The 26,238-nt window shown below is 41.0% G+C and overlaps 1 long non-coding RNA gene across 6 annotated transcripts in view; it reads left to right on the forward strand.

The window, feature by feature from the left end:
* LOC120404708 overlaps nt 1-22,820 on the forward strand; it is a 92,366-nt gene extending 69,546 nt beyond the window's left edge. For 5 of the 6 annotated variants that reach the window (XR_005598126.1, XR_005598125.1, XR_005598127.1 and 2 more), the window contains 4 exons: nt 18,454-18,585; nt 19,163-19,405; nt 19,521-19,600; nt 21,451-22,820. This is a non-coding gene — a long non-coding RNA (uncharacterized LOC120404708). The remainder of the gene's footprint in view (nt 1-18,453; nt 18,586-19,162; nt 19,406-19,520; nt 19,601-21,450) is intronic. The other variant, XR_005598129.1, reaches the window with a different exon arrangement.
* Nucleotides 22,821-26,238: the final 3,418 nt, after the last annotated feature.

Genomic DNA, 26,238 nt, shown 5'->3' on the forward strand with positions numbered 1-26,238 from the left:
ACTGACCATTTTTTCCTTTAAAAAAATGGTTTTTAATTCAATTTCATTTCATTGTGGAAAAAAATCTGACCCATAACAGTGGCAATGCAAACTGCACTGACTCTCAACAAAAATCCAAACCCAAGAGAATTTAGAGAAACTCAGAACTCTAGATATGGACATGGGGCCTGGGAGCTCTGAAAATCAGACCCATCTGAATGGAGACTAGTGTTTCTAATTACTACTTGCACTAGGACTTGCTTATTGGATTACTCTACCCAAATCCTTTAACAGGATATGTGTCTGTGTATAGAGAGTAAAAATAATGAATTATAGCTTGCTAGCAAGAAACTCTATGGTCTCTGTTCTTCCACACTAAAATCCCACATATTAGGTGGTATTGTAGTGCTTCAGATGATATCTGCACCACTGACAATTTACCATTTTTGAGTAGCCTGCACATTTCAATGCACACTTTGATTGTGGCAAGTTATATTATAAACCCAAAATTTGGTGAACCCATGAATTTTGGACTGACTCTCTTTTATGGGTGTCAGGGAAGGATTGATAGTTTTGGTTGAAAACTGTATCCAACTTGGTGGTATGTCATGGTTTCAATTCGAAACCTTTTTTTGGTCAGATGGTGTGACTACATGTAAACCAATCCCCTCCCCGCAATTAAAAATAAAGGTTTGCAAGGCCTCTGTGAACTGAAACCTCTGATTTAGCACAGCTCTAAGTGTATTGTTGACATAGATTTATAAACTGTGACCTTATTACAAATGATAAATCATTATTTCCAAACCTAATTGCCTCATTAATGTGCACCCACACCTGTCCCAACTTCCTAACTTCATTTTTCAAACTGCCAGTGAAAACAGCTGATCTCCATTCTGCACTGAAACAAAACAATGTTTCATGGCAGAATCTTCAATGCACAAAAACAACTTCATGATCTGTAAACCGGAATGGTTGGGAAGAGAAATATTATAATGAACCATAAAACACAAAAACATACAAATAGACTACAAAGAAATTCCACCTTGGAGGTAATGGGCTTGGACCAGTGTAAATGACAGGAGAATTTAGTGGCTGATGTCAAAATTCTTGTGACCTGATTCTCCTCTTATTTACACTGGCATAACTCCATTGACCTCTTTGATGTGAATGTGGAGAAACTCCAATGTTAGTAGTGGAGAACCAGGCCCTTGATCTCTTTCCTTATCATACTACACCCTGAATCCATATGTGGTTTTCACTCAACCCTAACTCAGGCAAACTCCCACTGTAAGTTGGGAAGAACTTGACCAAGTAAAAACTGAATAAGAATCTCAGGATTTGACCCAGTGCTTATTGCTGGAAATAAGGATTAGTGGTAAATAAATAAAAGTGCCTCTGTTTATTAAGGTCACAGTTTACATAAGAAACCTCCAAGCAACATTTAGGTGTTGTAGCAAGTGGTACTAGTGATTAAGTAGGCGGTACTCTTACTCCTGAGACACTATGGAACTAATGCCCAGTACGATGATCAAGGTAACTGCTGCTAGCAAGGCTAATTTTTGAATTAGATCAAAGTACCAATTGCTTGAAGTTACTAATATTCTCATGGCACTTCTTCCTTGGATGTTAGTCCTGTAAACCAGACCAAATTCCAGCTCCTCAAATTACATTCTGATGATATAATTCCTCTGAATCTCTCCAAAGTTTCAGTTGGATATGGTCTCCTTCACTTCTTGACCGGAGTCATTATGCAGTGGTGCTTTGTCCTCTGAAACGCTTCCTGTGTTTCTTCTCAGAGCTGTGTGAATTTCAGCAGTGGAGGTAAAAGTGTCTAGTTTGTATCTCAGTTCAGGTAGGCAAGGTGCTTTGGTTTGTCTTGGATGAAACGTGGTCTGTAAACACAAGATGTTACATTATATAATACAATAGTGCAGTTGGGTCACTTCCCAATTAATATCTCCTGAACTGCGATAAATCAGCGTGATTGTCGCCAGGTTAAGAGCCAGTATGTAGACTTAATGTCTTGCCATGAATTTTGGCCCAGGCATATCTCTAATTCCAGCCCTTATTTAAAAAAGCTAATAATCACTTGACAGTAACAGAGCTAGCTGGCACCAGAGGTTTCTCTTCACTCTTCCCAAACATATCTAAAAAGCAGCAGGCATGTACCCAAGACATTTATTTATTTGTTTATTTATATTTCAATTAAATTATAATTCTGCTGTTAAAATTCATTATTTACAGAATAACATGAAAATTGGTATATTTTCTACTTCTAAAAAACTAAGTGAAGTTGCAATAAGACAGGATGCAGGGAGAGAGCAGAAAGGGAATTCCCATAAAGAAATCAGATACATTTCTAGTGCCACAAGATGGGCAGCTTTAAAAACTGATATTAAAAGAGAGCAAGATAGCTAGAATCCACTGTACAAAAACCACAGGTAAGTCTTAGTAGACAGCAAATTAGCTAAAAGATTGAAGAGAGAACTTAGTTTTTTGTATGTGGAAATAATTACCCCTTCCACTACCCCATCCTCTTCATGTTTTCCTGCAAGTTTTGAACTATAAAAATTACCTGGAAAGTAGTGCAAAGAATAGCAAGATAATTGAGAATTAGGATCCAAATTATGCCAGGCACAATGGAATAAGTTCTGACTTTTCTTACTGATAGACATGTATATTAATAGTTGGCACTTATTGAATCAAATATGAATATTCATCTTCATTTATATTTCAAGGCCTTTCATTCCTCAAGGACCACGGTGCTTTTGACCAATTTTCATCCACATTACTAAAATGACAGCTTTCACTCCTGGGCCCTGACAGAGGTCTGCAGAATTCATTGGAGGTCCTGGGAGGAGGGAACCAGCTCCCGCTCCCAGCTGTCCACAAACACTCATTAAGAGAGGCAAATATCCAGCAGAATCTCTGTGAGAATTTTTAATCACGCAAAGGCTCTGCTAATTAGGTAGCTGATGGGGCATAGAGAGCACAAGGACGAATTCTTTAAACAAAGGACTAGAAACTTTAAGAGCTTTAATTACTTGGGCACAGAGTTCATTTCAGAACTTGGGAGCAAATTATTCTAATAACAATAAGACCAAGTGGCAGGCTGTATTAGTGAGAATTGTGTGGAAAAGTTCAATTTCCTTGGGCTGTCACAACCATGACTGGAGCTTACTGAAAACTGAAGGGGTTATAAAAATAAACCATATTGTGAAATAGGTTGGATACAGACAATTAATTTTGTATCCATGTTGTAGATTCTGCTTCTCCTTCCAGTGGACACGGCTTTGCCAAGGTGCATCAGACACAACTCTGCACCTCCAAATCTTCACCTCTCCAAATTTTCCCAGCAAAGCTTACCTTTTGTTTAAGGGGAAATGGCTCCAAAAACTGAAAACCAGGAAATATTTTGCTTTGCAGAAAATGAACGAAAACTTGAATTGTTCAATAATTTTTTGGTGAAAATGTAATTTTTTTTTAGCACATAAGAAAGGGGTTTATGTCCTCTGGCCTCTCTCATTGGGGATCTGGGCTAAACCAAAAAGATTTTCCAGAATGTCTCCTGATATGTGGGGTAGGCAGGAGAGGGGAATGCCACCAAGAAAAGAGAGTGGACTTTCCACCTTTAGAAGGGAATAGAAAATGGAGCACCTTGCTCTCCCAGCAGTCGAGTGAAGGCTAAAGTGCCCTCTTTTTCTCAAAAGCTAGGCGATAGGCAGTGCTCTGCTCTTACTCTCGCACCTATTGAGTTCCGAAGGCCCCTCCCCCAGCCTAAGGGGCAGAGCTACTGAACCAAGGACTTGAATTCAGGGGACAACACATGATAAAACAGGAATGGTTGTGAGGGTTGCAGGGCTTTTACTCTAGCAGTTGAGCAGGGGTGCTCACCTCCCAGCTTTAGTAGGAGGGCAAGGATGCGGAATCACCAAAGATGTATGGTGATTTCTAGTTTTTCATGGGGACTGGAATATTGCCTTTTGGTCAGTTTTTGATGGACTGAAAGGTGGCAGCTCTCACCAGAAATGGCCTTCCTTGATTAAGGAATAAGAACACATGACTTGTTACTGAGTGAATTTGCTGCAAGCCATGTCCTCAAGTGTTGAACTACTGCTAAGTGAGAGACAGCCTAGGCAATTGAAGAGTGAAAGGTTAATTCCGTAGCAAAGGGACTAGTTCCCCACTCGCTGCTGGTGTGGGGATGGGTCATAACAGAATAATTGGACATGCTAGAAGTTACAGGGATATGCAAAGGGGACAGGTGAAAATATAACTGGTGATAATTGAAGGCTAATTATCTTCAGCTAGCAATTGGCCACTAGGTGTTCTGATCTACATTAACGGAAGGATTCGGAGAGCAGGGAAAGGTGCTTTTGCTCAGAGGGGTTGGTATGAGATAAAGCTTTTAGGCTAGCCTTTAAAACTCTGACAAATACTCTGCTTCCTTTGGTTGTGGTGGTCACTTCTCCTAGGAGTTTTGCCCGACTGGATAGGAAAGGAAAGGAACTGCTAAAGCAAAGCAGTTGTGATTTGTCTGGCAAAGCTATTAGTTTATTCTCCTGTGGATTTTCTTCAACATGAACAAATGGGTCCAAATGGGCTAAGCATAGCTGAGTAGCACCTTTAGGAAACACCTCATTGAATAGTTCATTGGCTAACGCTGGGCTGCTTCATGTAACAAAACCCAGTTTTATAGGAGCAGCTTTTATTATGGGGGATGTTTTTCCCCCCTCTTATTTCATACCAAAAGCACTTTTAGTAAGTGCTTGGGGACTCTTCTCCTCTGTGTCTTTCACATCCTTAAAACGGAAATTGCTGTTTGGGGGCTTTCCTCTTCCTCCCTCCCTTCCCTTTCTCTTAATCTCTTGTGTTTTTTTTTATTTTATTTTATTTTAAAAGCACTTAGGGCACTTAGACCTCAGATATTCCAGGCTACTTTTCTCCCCTAGTCTTCTGGATGCTTTGGAGGAGTGGGAGTAAGTGTAATTTGGTGCTCAATTTATGCACTGTGCTGTTTGTGTCTCACTGGTTCTCTTACGCAGTCACAAGTCTGGTCTTGGATATGCTGTGCATAAACAAAAATACATTTTTTTATGTAACCATGATGAGCAATTTTGCTCTTTGTACATTACATGCCGTTACAGCTCTTCTTGAATGCCCATGGTGTGGCAATGCTGGGCAGGTTAATGTTTCAAGGCCGGAAAAAACTGGATAGAAATTTATATAAGGTATTATATAAATTAAGAGTTTTGTAAATAAATACTGTAGCCTGACTGCTCTTTAGATCACATAAGAGTACTAAAAACAAGTACTGTGAATTAGTATCTAAACTTTCTGTTCCTCACTGCCACTGAAAGTTACATATTTCAAGGCCATACATAGGAATAATTGTATAAACCCATAATTTGTTCATTGGATCATAGAAAATAGAGGTGGAAATGACTTGTTAAATCATCATGTGCATTGTCTTGCCAGGGCTTATAGGTATGAGTTGTGGAGAATTGTTTTTCCTTGGGTACTCCTAAAATCCAGGCTACATGATAAAAATGTACCAGAAGAGAAGTATGCATGATGCTGTGTCTGTATTCTTGTGGTATAATTTACAAATGTGGCAGACTATGAAACAGAATGTGTCCTCTCCCCTACTACTTTTCTTCCTTTCTCTTGGACTCTTGTTGCTGTGTTAATGCCTGGTCAATGCACTATTGAGGCTTGCAATGTCAGATTGCTACCAGTCAATGCTCTTTCTTTCCTAGGGGTTCTTAATGGGACAGTGCCCTGTTGCTACAAGACAATGCCAAACCCAGATGATGTGCCCCAAAACAATGTATGGGAGAAATATCATATGCCCTTTTCTGAAAATGTTCTTCTTTTACAATGCAAGCTCACAACAAATTAGTAGTTATTCCCCCAAGTCCCCCCCCCAAAAAAAACCCCACCACTAACCCCCAATGTGGTTCTTGATCATTTTTGCTGTAATTAAATAAAAATATATAAGATTCAATCCTTATTGCTGCAGGAAGTCTCTCAAAGTTGAAAATGGTAAACAGAGGTGTGACTAGGCTTCCATAAAAACAGAAAGCACAGTGCTATTAATAATAGGCTGATTTCAGATAGCTTTGCAGTTAGGAAGAACTGAGTGTGAATAGGGCCAGCCTTAGGGCACAGGCAGTGCAAGCGACCACCTGATGGTCTTATTCTTTTGGGAGCCCTGTGATACCCGGGCTTAGGCCATGCCTACACTACAAAGTTATGTTGATGCAAGTTACATCAGCATAAAGCCACCACAGTTGGTATGTACATACATGAGTGACATGTGCATACTTGGCTCCTTGTGTTGCTGATGCAAGTGCTCACCCGGGGTGCTTGTATCAATGCACAGTGTGGTGCACTCTGGGTAGGTATCCCATTGTGCAACTTGCCACCATCTTTTGGGAAGTTTTGGTAATGCATGATGGGCCTGAAACAAGTTGCGCAGGGTCGACTGGGAGCATGGAGAGTCAACTTCCCAGTTTACAACTTTCTCCATCCCATGATGTCATTGGCATCCCATAATTTTCATGCCTTTTTTTCAAAATCCATAAACCCGCACAGCCCTGTCCACAAAATCCAAAAGCCCTCTCTGTCCACTACCTCTGACGGAAGCACGAGGCCTACCCAGCTCTGCACTATTGTCATGAGTGTTGCAAGCGCAGAGCGCACAATCCTAAAGTATTTGCAGAGTCATAAGAAGAACCAAATCAGTACTGAAGATGATGATGATGATGATTTCTTGGAGGTCAGATTGCTGTGGGACATAGTGAGAAACAATTCAAGATTGCTGGTGGCATTCATGGAGCCTCTGCAGATGGTGGAATGCCGCTTCTAGGTCCGAGAAACGAGCACTGAGTAGTGGGATTGCATTGTAATGCAGGCTTGGGATGATGAACACAATTGCAGAACTTTTGGATATGCAGGGCTGCATTCCTGGATCTGTGCGCTGAGCTTACCCCCACCTCCTAGCACAGGGACATCAAAATGAGAGCTGCATTGACAACGGAGAAGTGAGCGGTGGTTGCACTATTGAGGCTTGCAATGTCAGATTGCTACCAGTCAGTCGAAAGTCAATTTGGAGTCGGGAAATCAATCGCCGGGGCTGTTGTCGTACAAGTGTGCAGAGCCATTAATTGCCTCTTGCTATGTAACTCTCAGTAATGTTCAGGACATAGTGGATGGATTTGCAGCAGTGGGGTTCCCGAACTGTGGTGGCTCAGACCACCTTGCCCCAGAGTAAGTCAAGAGAAAGAGCTACTTTTCTATGGTTATGCAAGCATAGGTGGATCACGGGGGACACTTCACTGACATCAATGTGGGATGGTCAGGGAAGGCGCATGACTCTCTCATCTTTAAGAACACAAGATTTTTCAGAGAGCTGCGAGCAGGGACTTTCTCGACTGGCAGATTAGTTGTTGGGAATGTTGAAATGCCAGTAGTGATCCTGGGTGACTAAGCCTACTTCTTGCTCCTTTGGCTCATGAAGCTGTCCACTGGGCATTCCGAAAGCACCATGGAACAATTCAACTATCAGCTCAATAGGTGCAGAATGACATTTGAATGTGCTTTTGGTTGATCGAAGGGATGCTGGCAGTGTTTACTCACAAGACTGGACTTCAGTGAGCCAAATATCCCAAGGGTTATAACTGCTTGCTGTGGCCTGAATAATATATATAAACTGAAGTGGGAAGTTTCTGCCATGGTGCAGGGTGGAGGCAGAGTATCTGTCTGTCTGAGTTTGAAAAGCGAGACCCAAGGGCTATTAGAAAAGCACAGCGGCTCAGGGAGGCTGTGAAAGACCATTTTAACAGTGAGTCCCAATAGTGTGTTTTGTTGTAGTGTACTCTACCTGGCCCATCTCTTCTAGAGTATATTAGGAATTGTGTGGAGGTAGCTGTACATGTAGGAGCATAACCTTGTTAATACATCTATTCATTTTGTTTGTAGCTTATTCTGTGAATTGTACACATTGTCAGTAATAAGTAATTGGTTGCTTTCAGACCTGCAGATGTTGCAAACTAATAAAGATGAGTTATGGTTTAAATCATAGAAATTTATTTTGTAAAAGAATTCAGTGCAACCCCCCCACACCCAATGAAGCTTTAAAATAAATACATTAAAAAACTTAATAAACGAAGAGAACAGAACTTATGAAGGGGAAACAACATTCATGTCCATTTCAGTTAAACATATACCAACCATGGCTTTCACAGGTTAGTGTACTTGAAGCTGTGATTGTCTTTAATGTCCCCTGGGGTCAAGTGATAGGGAGAGTGCAGAGACACTTGATGCCATGTGGAATGTTGAAGGGAGATATAGGGAAGTCCTGATATTGAGTTCTCAATGGGCTGCAGAGGGAGGCAAGCCTGGGCTTGTTGAACCTACAAGTCAACCTTAGCGTATCGACCCTGGCTCAACTCTGCTTGGGGGAGGTTGTGTTACTATGTCAGCATAATGGGAAACTTGCATCAGTGAGACAAATTTAAGTGCAGCCACGTGCATGACTAGGTTGATGCAACACAGTTTACGTTGACGTAACTTTGTAGTGAGTAGAGCAAGCCATAGCAACTCATGATCAACTTTTCCAGCAGTGGGACTTAATGGGGAGGAAACTGTCACCATAGTCCACATTCTCATTTCTAGATGCAGAACTGGAAGAAATGGCAGTTCATGGTTCAGTCTCCTTTCTGGCAGCTTGGAAATATCAAATGATAATTGCACCTGAATGTGCTCATAATTTAAGGGGATGTCTTCTAGTGGTAAGAATTGGGTTTGGGAGTGAGCAGATCTGTCCAGCTCTATCCTCACTGTATGAGCATGGACAAGTAACTTAGGCCCTGATTTTAAAAGTTGCTGAGGACCCGCAGCCATAGTTGCTGGAACTAGGGGTACGTCCACACTACCCACTGGATCAATGGGTAGTGATCAATCTATCAGGGATCGATTTATCATGTCTCGTCTAGACTTGATAGATCGATCCCCGAATGCTCTGCCGTCGATTCTGGAACTCCACGAGGGCGAGGCGGAAGTGGAGTCGACGGGGGAGCTGCGGCCATCCATCCTGTGCTGTGAGGATGGGAGGTAAGTCAGTCTAAGATATGTCGACTTCAGCTACGCTATTCTCGTAGCTGAAGTTGTGTATCTTAGATCGATTTTTCCCACCCCCCCACCCCAATGTAGACCAGGCCTAGGAGTGCCGGGGGTGCTGCCACATCCCCTGGCTTGAAGTGGTTTTCGTTATATACAGGATTTACAGTTTGGTTTAATGGCTCTCAGCAGCCCCACTATGAAAATTGTTCCAGCACCCCTGCCTACAGCTTCCATTGGCTTCCACTGGAGTAGTAGGTATTGCGGTAACCATTGGAAAGTCCCTACTGATCCTGCTCATGTGACATGATCAGAACGGCATAGACACGTATCAGAGACTGTAGCTCATTGGTTATTAGGGTTTTTTGTTTTTGTTTTAAAGGGTAGATGTAACGATAACTGTTAGTCAGTGGATTCTGGTCACTGTCATGTGACATGGGGGTGCTTGGCTTTCGAGCTTTGACATAGAAATTATGGCTGGGGGCAGGAAAGAGAATGTCAATTTCTTACAAGCACATCTGTATGTCAGAACTTTATCACAATTAGTTCTCAGGACTTCTGAAAACCAGGCCTTTAATCTCTCTTTGCTTTGGTTACAATAGGTATTAGTTACCTATTTCACAGGCCTGTTCTGAGGCTTCCTTAATGTTTATAAAGTTCATAGAGATCCTTAGAAGAGAGGGGTTATAGGAGTATAAAGTATTATTAAAGCATTCAAAGTAGTGGCTTGTTTACACCATTCTGAAGCTTTAAATTGATCCGTTCCAGACATACGGCAGATATACAGATATTGATATACACCGTTTTTTTACACCAGATCCAAAGAAGGTGCCTGTCAATGCACATATGCAACATTTGTCAACTGATATGTCAAACCGTCTATAGACAGCATTAATTCATCATGATCAACATAGTCCAGGGACGGGATCTATAACAACTGAAGTAAAATCATTAATTCAGACCTGTCAATGTAAGTGGACTTCAAAGATGCATCCAGCTCATCAGAAAGAAATACAAAGTACTCAAATAGTTATGCAAATAAGCTGGGAGGTAAGGCACCTTTGACATGCAACAATGTGTACTGGGAAATGTGAGCTAAAGTTGGGATAACTTTAAGGAACATTTGAAGGAGACTGGACATGATACTGCTATAGTCTGTGGCAAACTAAACTCAGAACTGTGCATATTGCTAATGAGTATTGAGTGCAGGTTCTTTAACCTAGTGAGGGAATTCATGCTTGCACAGTGTCTTGGTGGCATATTTCTTGGAATTGGGGGCTGACTGATGAGAGAGAAAACTCATCTGAATATTATAGTATTTTCTGCTGATGGAGTCTGTGTAAAGACCAGTCACGAGAAACTGCCATGATGCAAAAATAGTGAACTCGCAGGACAGAAGTAAGGGCTGAATTTATATGCATGTCCTTTTGGGAAAAAATCTTTAATACTTCCATGCCCTTAGTTAAAATCTGGAATTTTATAAAAAGAATATGTAGGAATTAATTTATGAATACTGACAATGTCAGCTTTTGACAGTAATGTTAGGCAACAAATCCGAGGATTGTATAGAGAGGGGAAACATGAAAAATCCCAACCTAAGGGTAACACATTCAGGATCCAGGTTTAGCAGAGCTTCTGCCCTAAATGCTGTGATAGTCCTATTATTATCTGTATTCTGTAGAATTTCCTTCTTCCCTGTTTGGGGCTTTGACTGGACCCTTTCATAAACCCCCAATTTGGCAATCTCAGACTTTAATGGAGACCCTTTTTATTTTTAATTGGGGCCGAGGGCCAGTTCCTTATGCAATTCATTGTTTGAAACAAGGGAGCGGCCCTAAAGAGTTAACTGCTTCCAATTGTAGGTATGTCAGTGGTGGGCATTTTACGAAGCCCTATACAATGCTTTAGAATAAATGGTGGACAATTTATTACAATTAGGCATGGCCATAATGAAGAGCCAGCAGAGAGAAAAGAGGAGGGCATGGGGAAAAACAGACCTTTGACAAATGTTTTACAAAAACTGAAATTATGTTTAAAAGCGGGACAGATAATTGGTTTAAACAATAGGTGTAATGCCTTCCGATTTGGAGAGTGCAGCATAGGACTTTTTTAAAGCATGGAAAATTGACAGGCTGTGAGCTGTTGGAATACAAGAAAAACAGTTCAAGGCAATGTTGTACTGGGTTATTTCTGGGAAGTAAGAGAGGGTTGGCTGTACTAAGTGTTATGAGTTCATGATCTGAGTATTTTTACTATTGCGAGACACAGTGGTCACTACTGTGTTTCATACAGGCCCTGTGAGCACCCTTGTTTTCATTGGAAAACAATTATATTATTGCAGGTCCCATTCACTTCAGTGGGAGTGGAGTTAAGCCAGCTCTGAGTGCCTTTGAAAATCCCACCCATAAAGTGTGATTATTTTATTATTATTTTCATACTTTGACAGTTGCGCTATTGATTGCCTCAGCCAGGACAGTACTTGTTCAGCTTTGTTCTCTAGCAGAACCCAAACCAACATTTCTATAACTTCCCTTAAGTCCTCTCCAAGTGAAAACTGCTTTAGCATTAGAATGTGTGCAAATAAAATGGATTCATGCCCCCAATTATATTTCTGCCTTGTACATGAACAAACTGCAGGATTTGAAATTTAAAGGATAAACTTGTCCATGACTTTCTAAGCCCTTTAAAAATTACACTTTTATAGGCACAAATAGAAGGAGAAGGGAAACCAAATCTAGAGGAGACCGACATGTATCTGATTGCTCAGGAGGGCAAATATATGTGCAACAGTGGTAAGCAGGATCTCAACTAGATTCATCAGTTCTTTCCAAAGCTTCCTTGTAACATTGGGTTTTGTAGATATGAAAGATGTTTTCCTACAGTAAGTTTTTAAAATGAAGCAAAATGACAATTTCTTTAGGCTCGTGTTAGTTCGGTTTTAATGTAGGGCAGGTGCAGGCTTTGAAATATCGAAAGGAAAAAAGTATTGTGCTCTGGTAAAAGGTTAACAGGCATATAGAGTTATTCTGAAAGCAACGTGTATTACTGAAATAATGTTATGTAGAAATAAACATTGTGAGAGAGGCTTGTGTGGAATTTCAGAAAGGATGAATGGGAACTTCTACTATGTTAATAAAATTTAAAATCTTAGGAAAAAGTAGATAGGATAAAAGAAAATGTTGTTGTTCTACTTTTGCAAAGTAAATCACTATTGGTTTCATGTCTATGTACAGAATACAGTTGCAATGATTTAAGCTGTTCAGCTTATGTTCAAAAAGCTATCGTAAGCTGTAAAAAAATCCCTTTAACCTCAGCCTTTTAAGTGGGTAAAGTTCCCATACAAAGTCATACCACCCCCCTTCAGTCCATGGGAAATAACCAACATCAGAAATAGAAAACTGAATTTTAACATAAGGAGTTCCCATCATGCTCATCTGTCAGGCAGGACATGGGGCAGGCTTTGCTCTCTTGTCCCAGAGAGTGGGAAAAGATGGTACCTAACAAATCACGAAATGTCCTACATGCCTAAAAAACGTCTGCCAGATCTCAGGACACCCATGAACGTGCATGGCTCCAGAGCTGCTCCCATGGTGGCTCCGTCTCATAGTGGGTGTTTTCACAAACTGAAGCTGAACAGAGCAGCATTATTTTCTGCAAGGAAATTCCTACAGGGCTAAGGGTGGGGGGTAGGGGATTATGGGACAGAGATCTCCTCTGGCTCAACCCCTGGCATGCTTGCTCTACAATAGTGGAGGTGTGATCCTACAGAGTGGAGATGGGGCGAGGGAGCAGTTCCTACACTAGGGATTGTGTTGTGGACCCATGCTGCTAGCCCATTTCTGCTTATTTTTCCCCCAATCGGCTCACATTAGTGGAAGGAAGCATATGAACTACCATAAAGAAAATCCTTTCTGTGGATCTGAATCGCTGCAGCTCGACATCTTGCACAATCATTCACACTTGAGCAAAGTGGGTGTAAAACTGACCATTCTGATTCATTACACCCATTATGCACTTACTTTGTACAGGTATGACTGAAAACACAAGCTAAAACATAGTGGCAAGTCAGACTGTACATATCTTGCAGAGTACTCCACTTGGATAGGTATGTACGCAATGAAAGACACTGAAAGTCCATCAGTATCAAAAATTAACTGGGGATTGTAAAGAGAGCTTGAAGTATTCTAGTCTAGAATGGGTGTTGAGTCAAAGATATCTCTCTCTCTCTCTCTCTCTCTCTCTCATATGTAATAGGTATAGTTCTGGATTCTAATAGATCTTTGTATCTAATGTGAAGGGTTTGCTTAGAGAATTGAGGGATAAGGTTACTTTAGTCACAGGAAAGTTGTGGTGACTACAGGGCCGCCCAGAGGATTCCGGGGGCCGGGGTGGCGGGGCGGGCCTTTTTCGACCCGGACGCCGCGAGTGCCCCGAAGACCCGTGCCGGCCCCCCCTCCACCGACCGCGCCCGCCCCGGACCGCAGCCGCCAGCCGGTAGCCCGGCGGTGGATCGCCGAAGGCCCCGAAGCTTCTTCGCGCCGGCAGCGGGTCCCGGGCGGGGGTAGGCCCTGGCTGGCGAGCTGAACCTGAAGAAGAACGGGGGGGGCGGGGCATCTTCGCATTCGGGGCGAGGGTCCTTCGCCCGGGCGGAAGGAATTCCCCCCCCGCGCGACCGGGGGCGAGCTCCTGTGCCCGGGCCCGGGCCCGTTTCAGTTCCCCCCCGGAGCCCGAGAGAGACCCCCCCCCCAGGGGCCCCGAAGGGGCTGGGGGGGCCTGGTGGGGTGGGGGCCTGGGGCCCCTCTTGCTGCCCCTCTGCACCCGGGTGACTAGCAAATCAAGAGTGTGCAATTAACCCATATTGTGCCAATGTAACATTACACAAAAATGTATTAAGATTTATGGCTTGTGCTTTCTCTGATACAGATGCTGAGCCTGTAATTCTGAAGTGATCATTATTTAAATATCATTTTCATTACCTGTAGTCCTTATTAGTTTCCATATTATGAGCCAATATAAGACTATTATTGATTTAAAGTCAAACTAAAAATACAGGATATAAGGGTACATTTCCTAAAGTATGTTCGTTGTTTCTTTGTGTAGTTATTACATGATTTCAATAATTTATAAATACAGCATATATTCTAGATTTAAGTTTAATCTTTATTTACATTTTTCTTGAGGGTTTTACATGTTTAATTCTTCAAAAGTCCCTCCCCATTTTGAGCTAGCTTTCCACAGAGAGAATTTTCATTTTGTATTTCAAACAGCTGTTTAAGAAGGCCATGACTCGCATAGGACCATAGAAAAGTAGGGCTGGCAGGGACCTGGAGAAATCATCTAATCCATCCCTCTATGCTGAGGCTAGACCAAAATAACTAGGCCATCCCTGACAAGTGTTTGTCTAACCTGTTCTTAAAACCCTCCAATGATGGGGATTCCACAACCTCGTTTGGAAGCCTATTCCACTACTTAACTATGCCAAAATTAGAAAAAGTTTCCTAATATCTAACCTAAATCTCCTTTGCTGCAGATTAAGCCATTTACTTCTTGTCCTTCCTTCAGTGGATGTGGAGAACAATTGATCCCTGTCCTCTTTTATAATAGTCCTTAACATGTTTGAAGACTGTTATCAGGTCCCCCAATGTTTAGTCTTCTTTTTTCAAAACTAAACATGCCCCCTTGCCTTTTTTTTTTTTTTAACCTTTCCTCACAGGTCAGGTTTTCTAAACCTTTTTATCATTTCTGTTGCTTTCTTGTGGATTCTCTCCAGTTTTTTCACATCTTTCTTGAAGTGTGGCACCTACAATTGACCTGTCATTTTGAATTCTAATCCTGTTCTCCAAAGTACTTGCAACCACTGCCAGCTTGGTGTCATCTGCAGATGTTATAAGCATACTCTCCAGTCTGTTATCCAAGTCATTAATGCAAATATTGACTAGTACCAGACCCAGCACAACCCCCTGCAGGATCCCACTAGATACACCCTTCCAGTTTGCCAGAGAATCATTGATAACAACTACTCTTTGAGTATGGTCTTTCAACCAGTTGTGCACCCACTTTATAGTAATTTAATCTAGACCACATTTCCCTAACTTGCTTATGAGAATATCATCAGGGACTGCGTCAAAAACTATGTTCCTTATTAAACAGATTCTTTTTTAAGTGAGTTCTCCACTAAATCTCTGAAGTGAAATGAGGAGTAAGAAGAAGTAATTGGTTAGTAGGGTTAGGCGAGACTCTCAGGTATTGCTTCATATAGATTTCACAGAATCCCTGTCAAATTGCACTAAAGTTGTGAGCGTTTTCAATGGTGAAATAAAATGTTGCCTCTGTCAGGTAACAACTGTGATGTTTTGGGGTTCACCGGGCCAGTAAGGGGTTTGGCCACCATCTGTCTTGTGGCTGGGGGTGTCTTGTGGCTGTTGAGCTTTGGTCCAGAGCTCTGAGCCCAGAAGTCTCACCCTGGCTTTGCCCAACCTGGTTACTTCTGGCAGGCTGACCTTAGGACCCTCCCAGCCCTGAATTTGCCTCATAATCATTGTGGGGGGAGGGATGGCTCAGTGGTTTGAGCATTGGCCTGCTAAACCCAGGGTTGTGAGTTCAATCCTTGAGGGGACCACTTAAGGATCTGGGGCAAAATCAGTACTTGGTCCTGCTAGTGAAGGCAGAGGGCTGGACTCAATGACCTTTCAGGGTCCCTTGCAGTTCTATGAGATAGGTATATCTCCATATATTACTGCAGGGGCCAGTCTCTCTCTCTCTCTCTGGACCCTCACAGAGAAATTTTTTGGTTCACTGCCTTTACAAAGACAGTAAAACACTGCAGTCTGTCAGCTTTCTACTAGCACACACTTTATTGAACTTACACAGCACTGATGATTTATTATGAAAGTAAAACAAGTTTATTAACAGAAGAGCAGGGATTAAGTGATACCAAGCAAAGGAGACAAAGATAGAGATGATTACTAGCAAATAAAAGTGAAAACACTCATCTAAAAGTCTAAAACATAATCTAGCAAGATGCAGTCTGTTCAAGGTGGTTTCTCTCACCCACAGTCTCCTTTCCAGCCTTTTACTGGCCAGCCTGGTGAGGGCCCATCACATAGTTGAATCATTTCGTTTCTTTGTCTCCTAAGGTGAAGGGTAAATATGGGGTGTCTCTCTTTTTCTCATATCCCCAAAGGGATATGATATTACAAGTCAAGAAGGCCTCCTGAGGATTCAGTCTCCTGTGTCTCTCTGGGGTGCAGGAGCCATGTTAATTCTCTCACTCTCTCTCGCTCAGGACTAGGATAGTCCATGCTGGTTTAATTCAACAGCTTTGTTCACTACTAATATGGAAATTGAGGTAAACCCACATTCCTTTTGTTTAGGGCAGACCTGTTTATCATCTTTACCTAGGCTAGGCTGTCTTGCCTTAAACATGTTCTAGTAACATCGTACAGAGGGAATTGATAACTTCACACATAGTGTTAACACACATATTTTACAATGATATTATTAAGCAGCATGGTATTCGTTTTTATATGATACCTTACAGAGTACCTTTTAGATAAATACCATGACAACTGTGTTAGGTGTAGTGAGTTGGTTGGGTCTGATGAGAGACAGTGTACTCTATGCTAGTGGGCATCTTAAGGTTACAACACCTTATTCTTCTTAACGGGCTACTTGCTAACTCCATCACCTGATCATCTTCCTGGCTGTGTTGCTGCTGCTGTTATGGTTAGTGATATCCTGGCATTAATTTTATAGCGCTGTAAATGTATATGATATTTGTTTAGAGACTGCTTGTTGATGGGCACAACCACTGTAGACTCCTGTTTTGGAAATCTTTGTCTCCTACCATGTGTACCATTTCCCTGGGAAAAAATACCCCAAAACCTACAGTTATGAAAACCATCTTTTTTTTGTCAAATCTAAACCTACCTAAATTATTTTTAATATAAGCATCATTCATAATTGAAACTCTGTAATATTTAATCTAGGTTTAAATGCTATTACATATGCCAACTTAATGCCACAAAATAGCCCAACAATATTCTTGACTAAGTGTCAGCGAAATTTTATTGTGGGCCCATTAATATTATCATTAAGCAGCTGACTAAAGGTCATAATGAATAGTTATTATTTTATATCACCCAGGAGGTACTAAGCGCTTTTGGATATCACTTCACTACTTGAACACACACACTACTCAAAAAATTTCCATCAGTTGATGTGTCCCTGTTAGCAAAGCAGTACTTCATGTCGGTACAACTATTTAGCAGTACCTCTTGTCGTCTACATTGCATAATAGACTCTAGAATTTAACAAATTGTTCTTGCTAGACTAATAGCTGTAATATTCAGGTACTACCTATAATTTGGTAGTCATGATGCTATTTCAAAGTCTTACTTAACTTTTTTTCTGTATAGTTTAACAAGGGGAAAAACAACTCTTGGATTTCTGATGCTAGATCCCATGCAAAATTATATCACTGATTCTAGTATGCCTTGTGCACATATTGCTGACATGTTTTATACTGTTCAAACAATTTTCTATCATCCTGTACCACTTCATGCTCTATGGATCATTGTTTTACAGTGTGAAATTCAGTTGGGGTAGGAAAAGATCCTTTTTTATTGTAAATCTATTTTACAACAGCTATAGCAAAATCTCTCTCCAGATGCAATGAATCACTTCCATATCATTAGAACAGCATTTGTTTTTAAACATTCATTGAAAAAAATCTTCTGAAAATCACAGGTGGGTTAAATTACAGAATCTATTTGAACTTGCTTAACTCTGCTTTCTTACAAGATGATAAATATTTAGAGCGGGGTCTGCAGGACAGAGTCATCATCAGCTCAGCTGTTGTTGTTCGTCTAAAAGGTCCCCATGTTTAGTGTCTTAACACTTTTTGACAGAGTTTACAGTAGGAAAGCCCGGCCTTGAGAATGAAAGTACTAGGTCATTTTGTGTGCTAACGTCTGCCATTCCTCACTGGGTTTTAAACCTCCCTTTTAGAAGTGTACATGGCCACAATGGACAAGGGGATGACCCCTTTGTGAAAAATGTTCTGCAGCCCTCTGGGTTTTATCCTTTCTTGCTACTGAGAGGCTATGAAATTTCACACTACATTTCATTTTCTGTTCCGTTTCAGCAACATCTATACTGCAGCCCGTGCACTTCTTACTGTGCATGTGCACAACATTATTTAATACGAAGCCACTCAGCAATGACTGACATCTGATCTAAAAGTGAAGGGTTTTTAAAAATTTCATAAGTAATCTTGAGAAAAATACTTTATTACCATTAATTTTCTTGGCATGTGTGTGTCTGAGTGAAAGTTGTGTTTTTCTTAAGTAGCTCTTGATTTGATTATTGCTCAAGAAGGGGTTCTTTGCCACTCTTCACATGCAACTCAGAACTGGAATTATATTAAAAAAGAACAAGGAAAATGAAGCCTTACCTGCTGGAATTATGTGACGGGGCCTTCAGGTGAATATATTTACTTTTCCTTTGCTTCCTAATCACAAATCTTTTTTCACTCTCCCTTTCTTTCTTTACTCCACATCTAGTAGTGGCATTCTCCTACCTTCAGTCATGTTGATTCCAATATAAGGAAGACCATAAAGTCTTGCCATTAAAAGTGTGCAGGGGGGGGGGCGGGGGGACCCAGTATCTGGGTTTCAGTAATAAAGGCTCCTGTATAGTTTGGCAGCCAGCCATAGTCATGCGGGGTCTTTGAGTCTGAGTATCTTTGTTGTCCCTCGTTCTTCAGGCTGGCTGGAGTTTTGAGTATAACTTAGGTAATTCTCTCCACTCCATAGTCTGTGAGGGCAATGTTGTTGATGTGGCAGTATCTCTTGCTGCTTAAAGAAAGAGAATGATGCTCTAAAGACCAGAGGGGTCTTGAATCTCAAAATCTGTTAGTAGGAGGGCTAGTGGTGAGTGCTTATTGGGCTTTGGTGGTGTGTAGTAGGGATAAAGGGTAGAATGCTGCTCTTTTATGAAGGCGGGAGGTTAGGCTATGAATTTTTTGCTACTTCAAACCAAAAATCTTAATTCCACACAGGTTGCCTCAAACTGGAATAGCTTCACTGTAGGGAGAAAATGAAGCCGGATTCTGATGGCCAGATGCCAATGAAAATTGGAAAAATGTAGACAGAAAAATGTAAATGAAAATTGAGAGCTGTTTAAGAAGGGTTTACAAGATGGCCAAAAAGTCGTCATTCTACAGTTGTGGCAGAAGATCTTCAGCCTGTCACCTGGCCTGGAGAATCGGCAGCATGGTGAACAGGAATTCGAGGGAGGAGAGGTAATGATTTCTAATCCTGAGTTGTCACAGAATTCCTGTGTGATGTTGCGCAATCTTTCTGTGCTTCAGTTTCCCCACCTGTAAAATGGAATAATAATGACCCCCTTCCTCACAGGGGCATTCTGAGAATGGAAGCACTAACGGCTGTGAAGTGGCCAGGTACGACGATGATGAGCACACCTGAAAGACTTCTAAGTAAATAAGATAAATTGTTGTTGGGGATATTTTAAACTAGACTGGAGGATTGCTCTCCTCAGAATACACACAGAGGGTATGCCTACATTGCAGCTGGGGGCATGCTTCCCAGGGAGGGGAGATGGACATGGTCTAGCTCTGCTGGAGCTTGTGTGCTCAAAATAGCCGTGTAGCTAACCCGCTTGGACCTTTTTTTTTATCTACTAGGGTGGCTAACCTGAGCTGCTGCCTGTGCTACCCCTGACTCTGCTGCTCTTTTTAGTGTGCTAGTTGGAGTGTTTCCGTCTGCAGTGTAGACATACCCAGAGAGAGAGAGAGGGAATTCAGAGTTAACAGTGGGGTTCTGCGCCATTACTAGGGCTCGTAGGTGCTGTGGTAATACAAATAATGGTAATGTAGATATTCCAATTGAATTCAGGTCTTGGGCTAGTTTAAAAAATATTTTTATTAAGATTTGAGACTTAGCTATGAATGTCTTGGCTTTTGAGTATTTATATGACGGCTTCCATAGTATTTAAATATTGAGTTTCCATTTACACTCAAGAATGTGTTGTTTCTTTATTAAATATACACTCTGCAGTCTTAGCACACTGCCTCGAAGCAGCAGTTCTGCATTCATGTAGACTTTATCCCTCTAAAACAGTTAGGCCCCTTGCTATCCATAAGTACCATGGCAGTCCATATATATGGCCAAAGGCGAGGAGAAATAGCTGTTTGTTAACACATTAATTAATATTTTAAAACTCATTAAACCTTTTATGTGGTACATTTAAGATGCCTTTATATTAATTGTAGGTCACTAAGGAACAATAAACCTAAGTATGTTCACAAAAATAAAGTAATCATACCTTATTTCTATGAGGATTAACAAACTGATATTTTATTTACAATTGTTTTTAGCATTTGAAAGTCTGACTCCTTTTTCTTTCTCTCAAGTAAAATGATTCAGTTTATTAATATTTTTCTCCAAAATTTGTTGCAGTTGTGCAGTAGTTAACGGACAATAATTAGCCTATTAGAATGATTAATGTTTATTCAGAACATTTAATTTGCATGCTATAAGTGTGTGTGGGACAGCTAATTTGAACTTATGCCAAATGCAATATTTAGTTTTTATATACTACAGAGTTTTGACTTTCCAAATGTGAAATCATTGACAAGAATAATCATAGCCAGGGATATTAGGTCAGCAAGTTTTCATTTCTCTCGTTAATAACAATGATGTGTTATTTAGTGAGCAAATTGCTAAGTTAAAGTTTACTTGCGTTAAATGTTCTATGCCAGTGATGAGCAAACTGGGGTGTGTGTGTGTGCCACATGAAAACTGGGGGATGGAGGGGGTGCAAAGAAATGGGATCCTGCAGGTCCCTCAGGACCCACTGCCATAATAGTGGGAGTGGGTTAAATATAGAGTGGATATTGAGGGTGGGATGGGAGCAAGATTAAAAAATTACTCCTCTTGCGCCACAAATAACATGAATGCCCTGGCCAGCAGCCGCCACTCTCCGGCCGCCCAGCTCTGAAGGCAGCGCCACCAGCGGCAGCAGCAGCGCAGAAGTAAGGGCTTACTTCAGATGACAAGTAAGGGAGTGGGGGTGTGGCAAATTATGTGAATAGTAAGGGTGGGGATGGGACTGGGAAAGTTTGCATTCCACTGTTCTATGCTATTTGAAGCTATCGAATGACCTTCCGAGGAAACACCATCTAGAGCTGTGGTGCTGGTTGACTTTTTTTTGTTCATTTTCATAATAAAAAAGTTGGCAAAAAATTGATATTTTGACCAAAGAAAAAAAGTATGGAGGGAAATTTTAACAAAATTTTCTCAATCCCCCACCCCTTTTTTCAAACAGTAATCCAGTCTGATGGATATGGATGGATAACTGGCTAAACCCACATGAGACAAGAAAGGTTAAAACCTCACAGACAAACAGAGATGAATAAAAGCATTTTTGCCACCACTGAAGAATCCAGCAGCTGTTGGAAATCTGGGATCGTTTGTAGATTGCGGCTTTTAGTGAGAAAGCATAGGCACAACAGCCCAACTCCATCCCTGGGAAGCAGAACACAGTCTTTGCAAAACTCTCTGGGTGCTTCCTACTGCCTACAAGTATCAGATTTGTCTTATCTGTATTATTATTATTATTTATTTGTATTAGGAGCCCGGGTCATGAACTAGGACCCCACTGTGCAAGGCACTGTAGAAACACAGAACAAAAAATCTCTGCCCCAAGGGGCTTACAATGAATGAGCTTCAGCCTACTCACTGTCATTCCTACTCTGGTCTCAACTAGGCAATGGGGAAGCAAGTAGTCTAAATGCGGGTGATGAATAGAGATGAGGAGGTAATTGTCGTCCTCATGCTCGTGATGTCACAGCCCAAAATATCTAGTTTCTTGAGTATGATCTTAAAAACCGTTAGTTGTTTGAAGGAAAGTCACAATTTGTGTTAATCTCTCTAAAAAATGGCCCCAACATTCTTCTCTGACCTGCTTTTAGTAGCCTGGGCCTATATTGCAGTTTATAGCTCTCCTAGTGCCACTGCATTCTCACAGAGTCCCAATCTAGACTATATTGCAGTTGCTTCTCTGCAACACAACCTCTTCACAGAGCCCACCAGCATGAGCTGAATCTAGCTGAAACAGAGAACAGTGAGAAACAGCTGATTCTCTTTTGAAGCAGAGTCATTTCAGAGTCACTACGGTATTATCACCCATTTAGGGCCTTTAGAAACTCCCATAATTTTTGTTAGCATCTCTCAAAACTGCAGAAGCACTGTTACAACTTCAGGGCAGTGTTAGGTGGGATAGGGCCCTCCTCAAAGCCCACTAAAGCCAATGGAAAGACTCTCTTTGGACTGCACTGGACATTGGATCAGAAGTGGGTTGTTAAAATGCTGGTGGCAGATCTACAATAGTGCCATGCTAGGGATTTAGTGGAATAGTAGGAGATTTTAGCAAAACTGCTGTTGTAGATTAGGCTCATGACAAGCTGAGAGTTCTGAGTGGGAAGCATTCCAGTTTTTTTGTTTTTTTTTTTTAAATAAACAGTTGTACTTCTTTATCCATGTCTACTGGGCTGTCATATACTTCCAAGACAGGGATGCTTGTGAGAGGTTTTTGGCTATGTTGATGCATCCTTTGGCTTTGTACTCTAGCTAAGCAAACCAGAGATTAATTTGCCTCTTAGTTTATTTGCTCTGTGTGTGTACACACACACACACACACACACACACACACACACACACACACACACGCTATTTGCTCTGTGTGCACACACACACACACACACACACACAAGCTATTTTGTGAGCCTACTTCTGATACAAATTATAGCAAGTTTAAAAAAAAAATTAGCCTGCTGGCATTGCAGACATACCCACTTAATGCCAGCCTAGTCATGCATTAGAAATACTTCTGATCTGGTATTATCAGGGAACATTACCTGTAAACTGAGAGAAAACATGGCACATTATGCTTCAGACTCAATCCAGCTCTTTCAGTTTAGGATTTATTCAGATCAACTGGATGATTAGCTTAAGTACATTAGTAAGGAACTCTGTTGGACTCATCCACAGGTGAAATCACAATTGTCTTAGTTCTGGCAGACATTTGATTCAAAAAATAGTTCTATCTAATGAAAGCAGAACTTCAGCAATAGCACGCAATGTTTTAAAGTCATTCCTTAGTTCTGTTCCATGCAAACAATACATATAAGGCAAATCTATACCCCAAATGGATCAAAGCAAGGAGAAACACTGCTGGGTCTGAAACTGATTAGTAAAAGAAAATTCTATATATTCTGCTTAGACCAGCAATATGAAAGGACTAAGAGTGCCTCAATGATGAATAATCAAACTGATGAATTTTTACTCAAAATTCATTTTTAAAAATCAGCTTTAAAATAAAAACTATTTTGAAGATACAAGAGGGTTCAAAATGAAACTGGTGTTTTTCTTATACACAAATATTTCTATCTTTTTTCTTCTTGTGATTTTGTGTAATTTGAACTTTAGCCCAGAGAGAATTGGTTATGAAGCCTTGAATAGTGCAATTCATGATACATAACCTAAACTCCAGTGATGCAAAAGGCAGTGTTATGATTGCCAATAGTCAATCACTTATGGTTTAGGAAACATTTTTTCCTATTTAGGTTGTGGTCTGCAACATTCTGCTCTTCTCTTTTTAAATACCATGTAAAGGTCCCTTGTTGTTTGTGCACCGCTGATACAATTTTTTTGCAATGTAAAAAACAAAAGAAGGCACTAGTGCTTTGAATAGAGGGTTCCTGATTGATAAGCCAGTTGCAGCCAAACCTGCTCTTGCTAATTGTCTTTCAAATGCCCTCATTAATCAAACAGAGGAGTAACTCTGACGGGAAGGCTGTCACTGTTTTCATGATTTCCTACCACTCACCTCACAGTGTGAGGCCTGGCTGCATACCCAAATCATGGCCTTTAAAGCAGTTCTAATGCCTGTTCACTGCAGAGCACACCTGGCTTTGGTGGGATGGGGGCCTGCCCAACTCTGAGGAATGATCTGTCCCCGGAGACCAATTTAGCAGTTATTTAATGATTCATAGCTTGATGTCTGGAAATGAGTGCTCCACATGATAACATACATAAACAAATTTAATTAGTTTCCCCTTTTTTGCATAAGTAGCCACTAGTGTATTAAGACTGCAAACAATTCAGGTAGGCTGCCTGAAAAGTCATTGAAGCTAGTTAACAGTGCATCTTTAAAAAATACCGTGGTGATTTCTTTCATCTGCTGATGGTCACTGATGGCTGTTCGGTGAGCTCCTGAAATTGCATGGTTAGCTTATTAAGGAAGAGTGAAGTGGATAGCACCATTATCTTCCATTGAACTACCTATTGTAGATGTATATAGTAATAGGAAAATCTGCAAACGTTGTACAATACTGCTCTTCCTACTCCACAGGACCATGCGAAACACTGCAGAATATACAGCATTTTGGAACTTGTTTTGTTTTAAAAGGACATTTTAAATTATTATTTCTCTGCAATATACATTGCATAGTATTTATTTTAATGGACTTAAACCTATAAGGCTGTGTCCTCATATAATTTTTGTGGAGTTAAGAGGGCTTTCTGTTTTTGCTAAATAGTTGTGAAAATTTATTGTAATAACATTTATAGTTGTGCATATTAAGTGAGGGGTAATAGAACTCATGCTTCCCAGTATAAACTGAAGGCTGCAGGGGACAAGAAGGAATTTTTACTCTCATCTGCTGCATTGCACAATTAACTGGGTGAATTATGATTTGTTCATTTTCTTCCTTCCTCAGAATCATTGCACACAGTCTGTGGAGGGAGGATCCTGGACTTGATAGACCATAGTCTGATCTGCTATGGCATGTTGTATCTCTTTTAGAAGATATTCTTATACAGATCAACATGTTTGGGAAGCCATTGACTTTTATTATTATTAGCACTACTCTAATGTCTAGAGGACCCAGCAAAGATGGTGGCCCTATTTGTACTAAGCACTATAATGAAACATAATCCCTGACTCAGAGTTTAGAATCTAAATAGACAAGACAGACAAAAGATGGGAGGGGAAACTGAATTATGGAGAAATGAAATGACTTGCCCAAGGCCACCTAGCAGGTCAGTGGTAAACCTGGGAATAGAAATCAGGTCTCCTGAGACCCAATGTAGGGCCCTATTCACTGGACCACATTCCATTGAGTAGAGGTGAGTGAAATAGATGAACAGCTTTTGCAAAAGTTAGTGTCACATTTTGTATAAAATCATTTCATGTGAAATTTGGATTTTTGTGAAATTTTGTGGGGCTTCAAATTATTTACAGTGAAGCACAAAGTATATAGAATCACAGAAGATTAGGGTTGGAGGAGACCTCAGGAGGTCATCTAATCCAATCCCCTGCTCAAAGCAGGACCAACCCTAACTAAAGCATTTCAGCCAGGGCTTTGTCAAGCCAGGCCTTAAAAACATCTAAGGATGGAGATTCCACCACCTCCTGAGGTAACCCGTTCCAGTGCTTCACCAACCTCCTAGTAAAATAGCTTTTCCTAATATCCAACCTAGACCTCCCCCATAGCAACTTGAGACCATTACTCCTTGTTCTGTCATGTGCCATCACTGAAAACAGCCTAGCTTCATACTCTTTGAAACCCCCCTTCAGGTAATTGAAGGCTGCTATCAAATCCCCCCTCGCTCTTCTCTTCTGCAGACTAAATAAGCCCAGTTCCCTCAGTCTCTCCTTGTAAGTCTTGTGCCCCAGCTTTCTAATCTTTTTCATTGCCTTCCACTGGACTCTCTCCAATTTGTCCACATCCCGTCTGTAGTGGAGGAGGGCCCAAACTTGGACACAATGAACATTAAGAACACTTTTGATGTGAAAATTTACACTTGCTAATTTAGAAATAAAGCTGGCAGGGTGGGGGTAGGGGAGGAATCTATAGTGTCTATATTTAGGAAGCACATCTAATATAATACAGCACATGTGTTCCGATTCAAACTTTCTAATTGATAATAAAAAGCCTAGTGAAAGAGAGGCCCATTTAGAGATTTGATAACCATAAAACTACAGTGTTGGAAAAGCGTTGGTTATTTAAATAATCAAGGAAAACAAGACACAGTTAAGGCACGTGTAGAG

The sequence above is a fragment of the Mauremys reevesii genome, linkage group 4 (assembly GCF_016161935.1).
Source record: "Mauremys reevesii isolate NIE-2019 linkage group 4, ASM1616193v1, whole genome shotgun sequence".
In the NCBI taxonomy this organism is placed as follows: domain Eukaryota; kingdom Metazoa; phylum Chordata; order Testudines; family Geoemydidae; genus Mauremys; species Mauremys reevesii.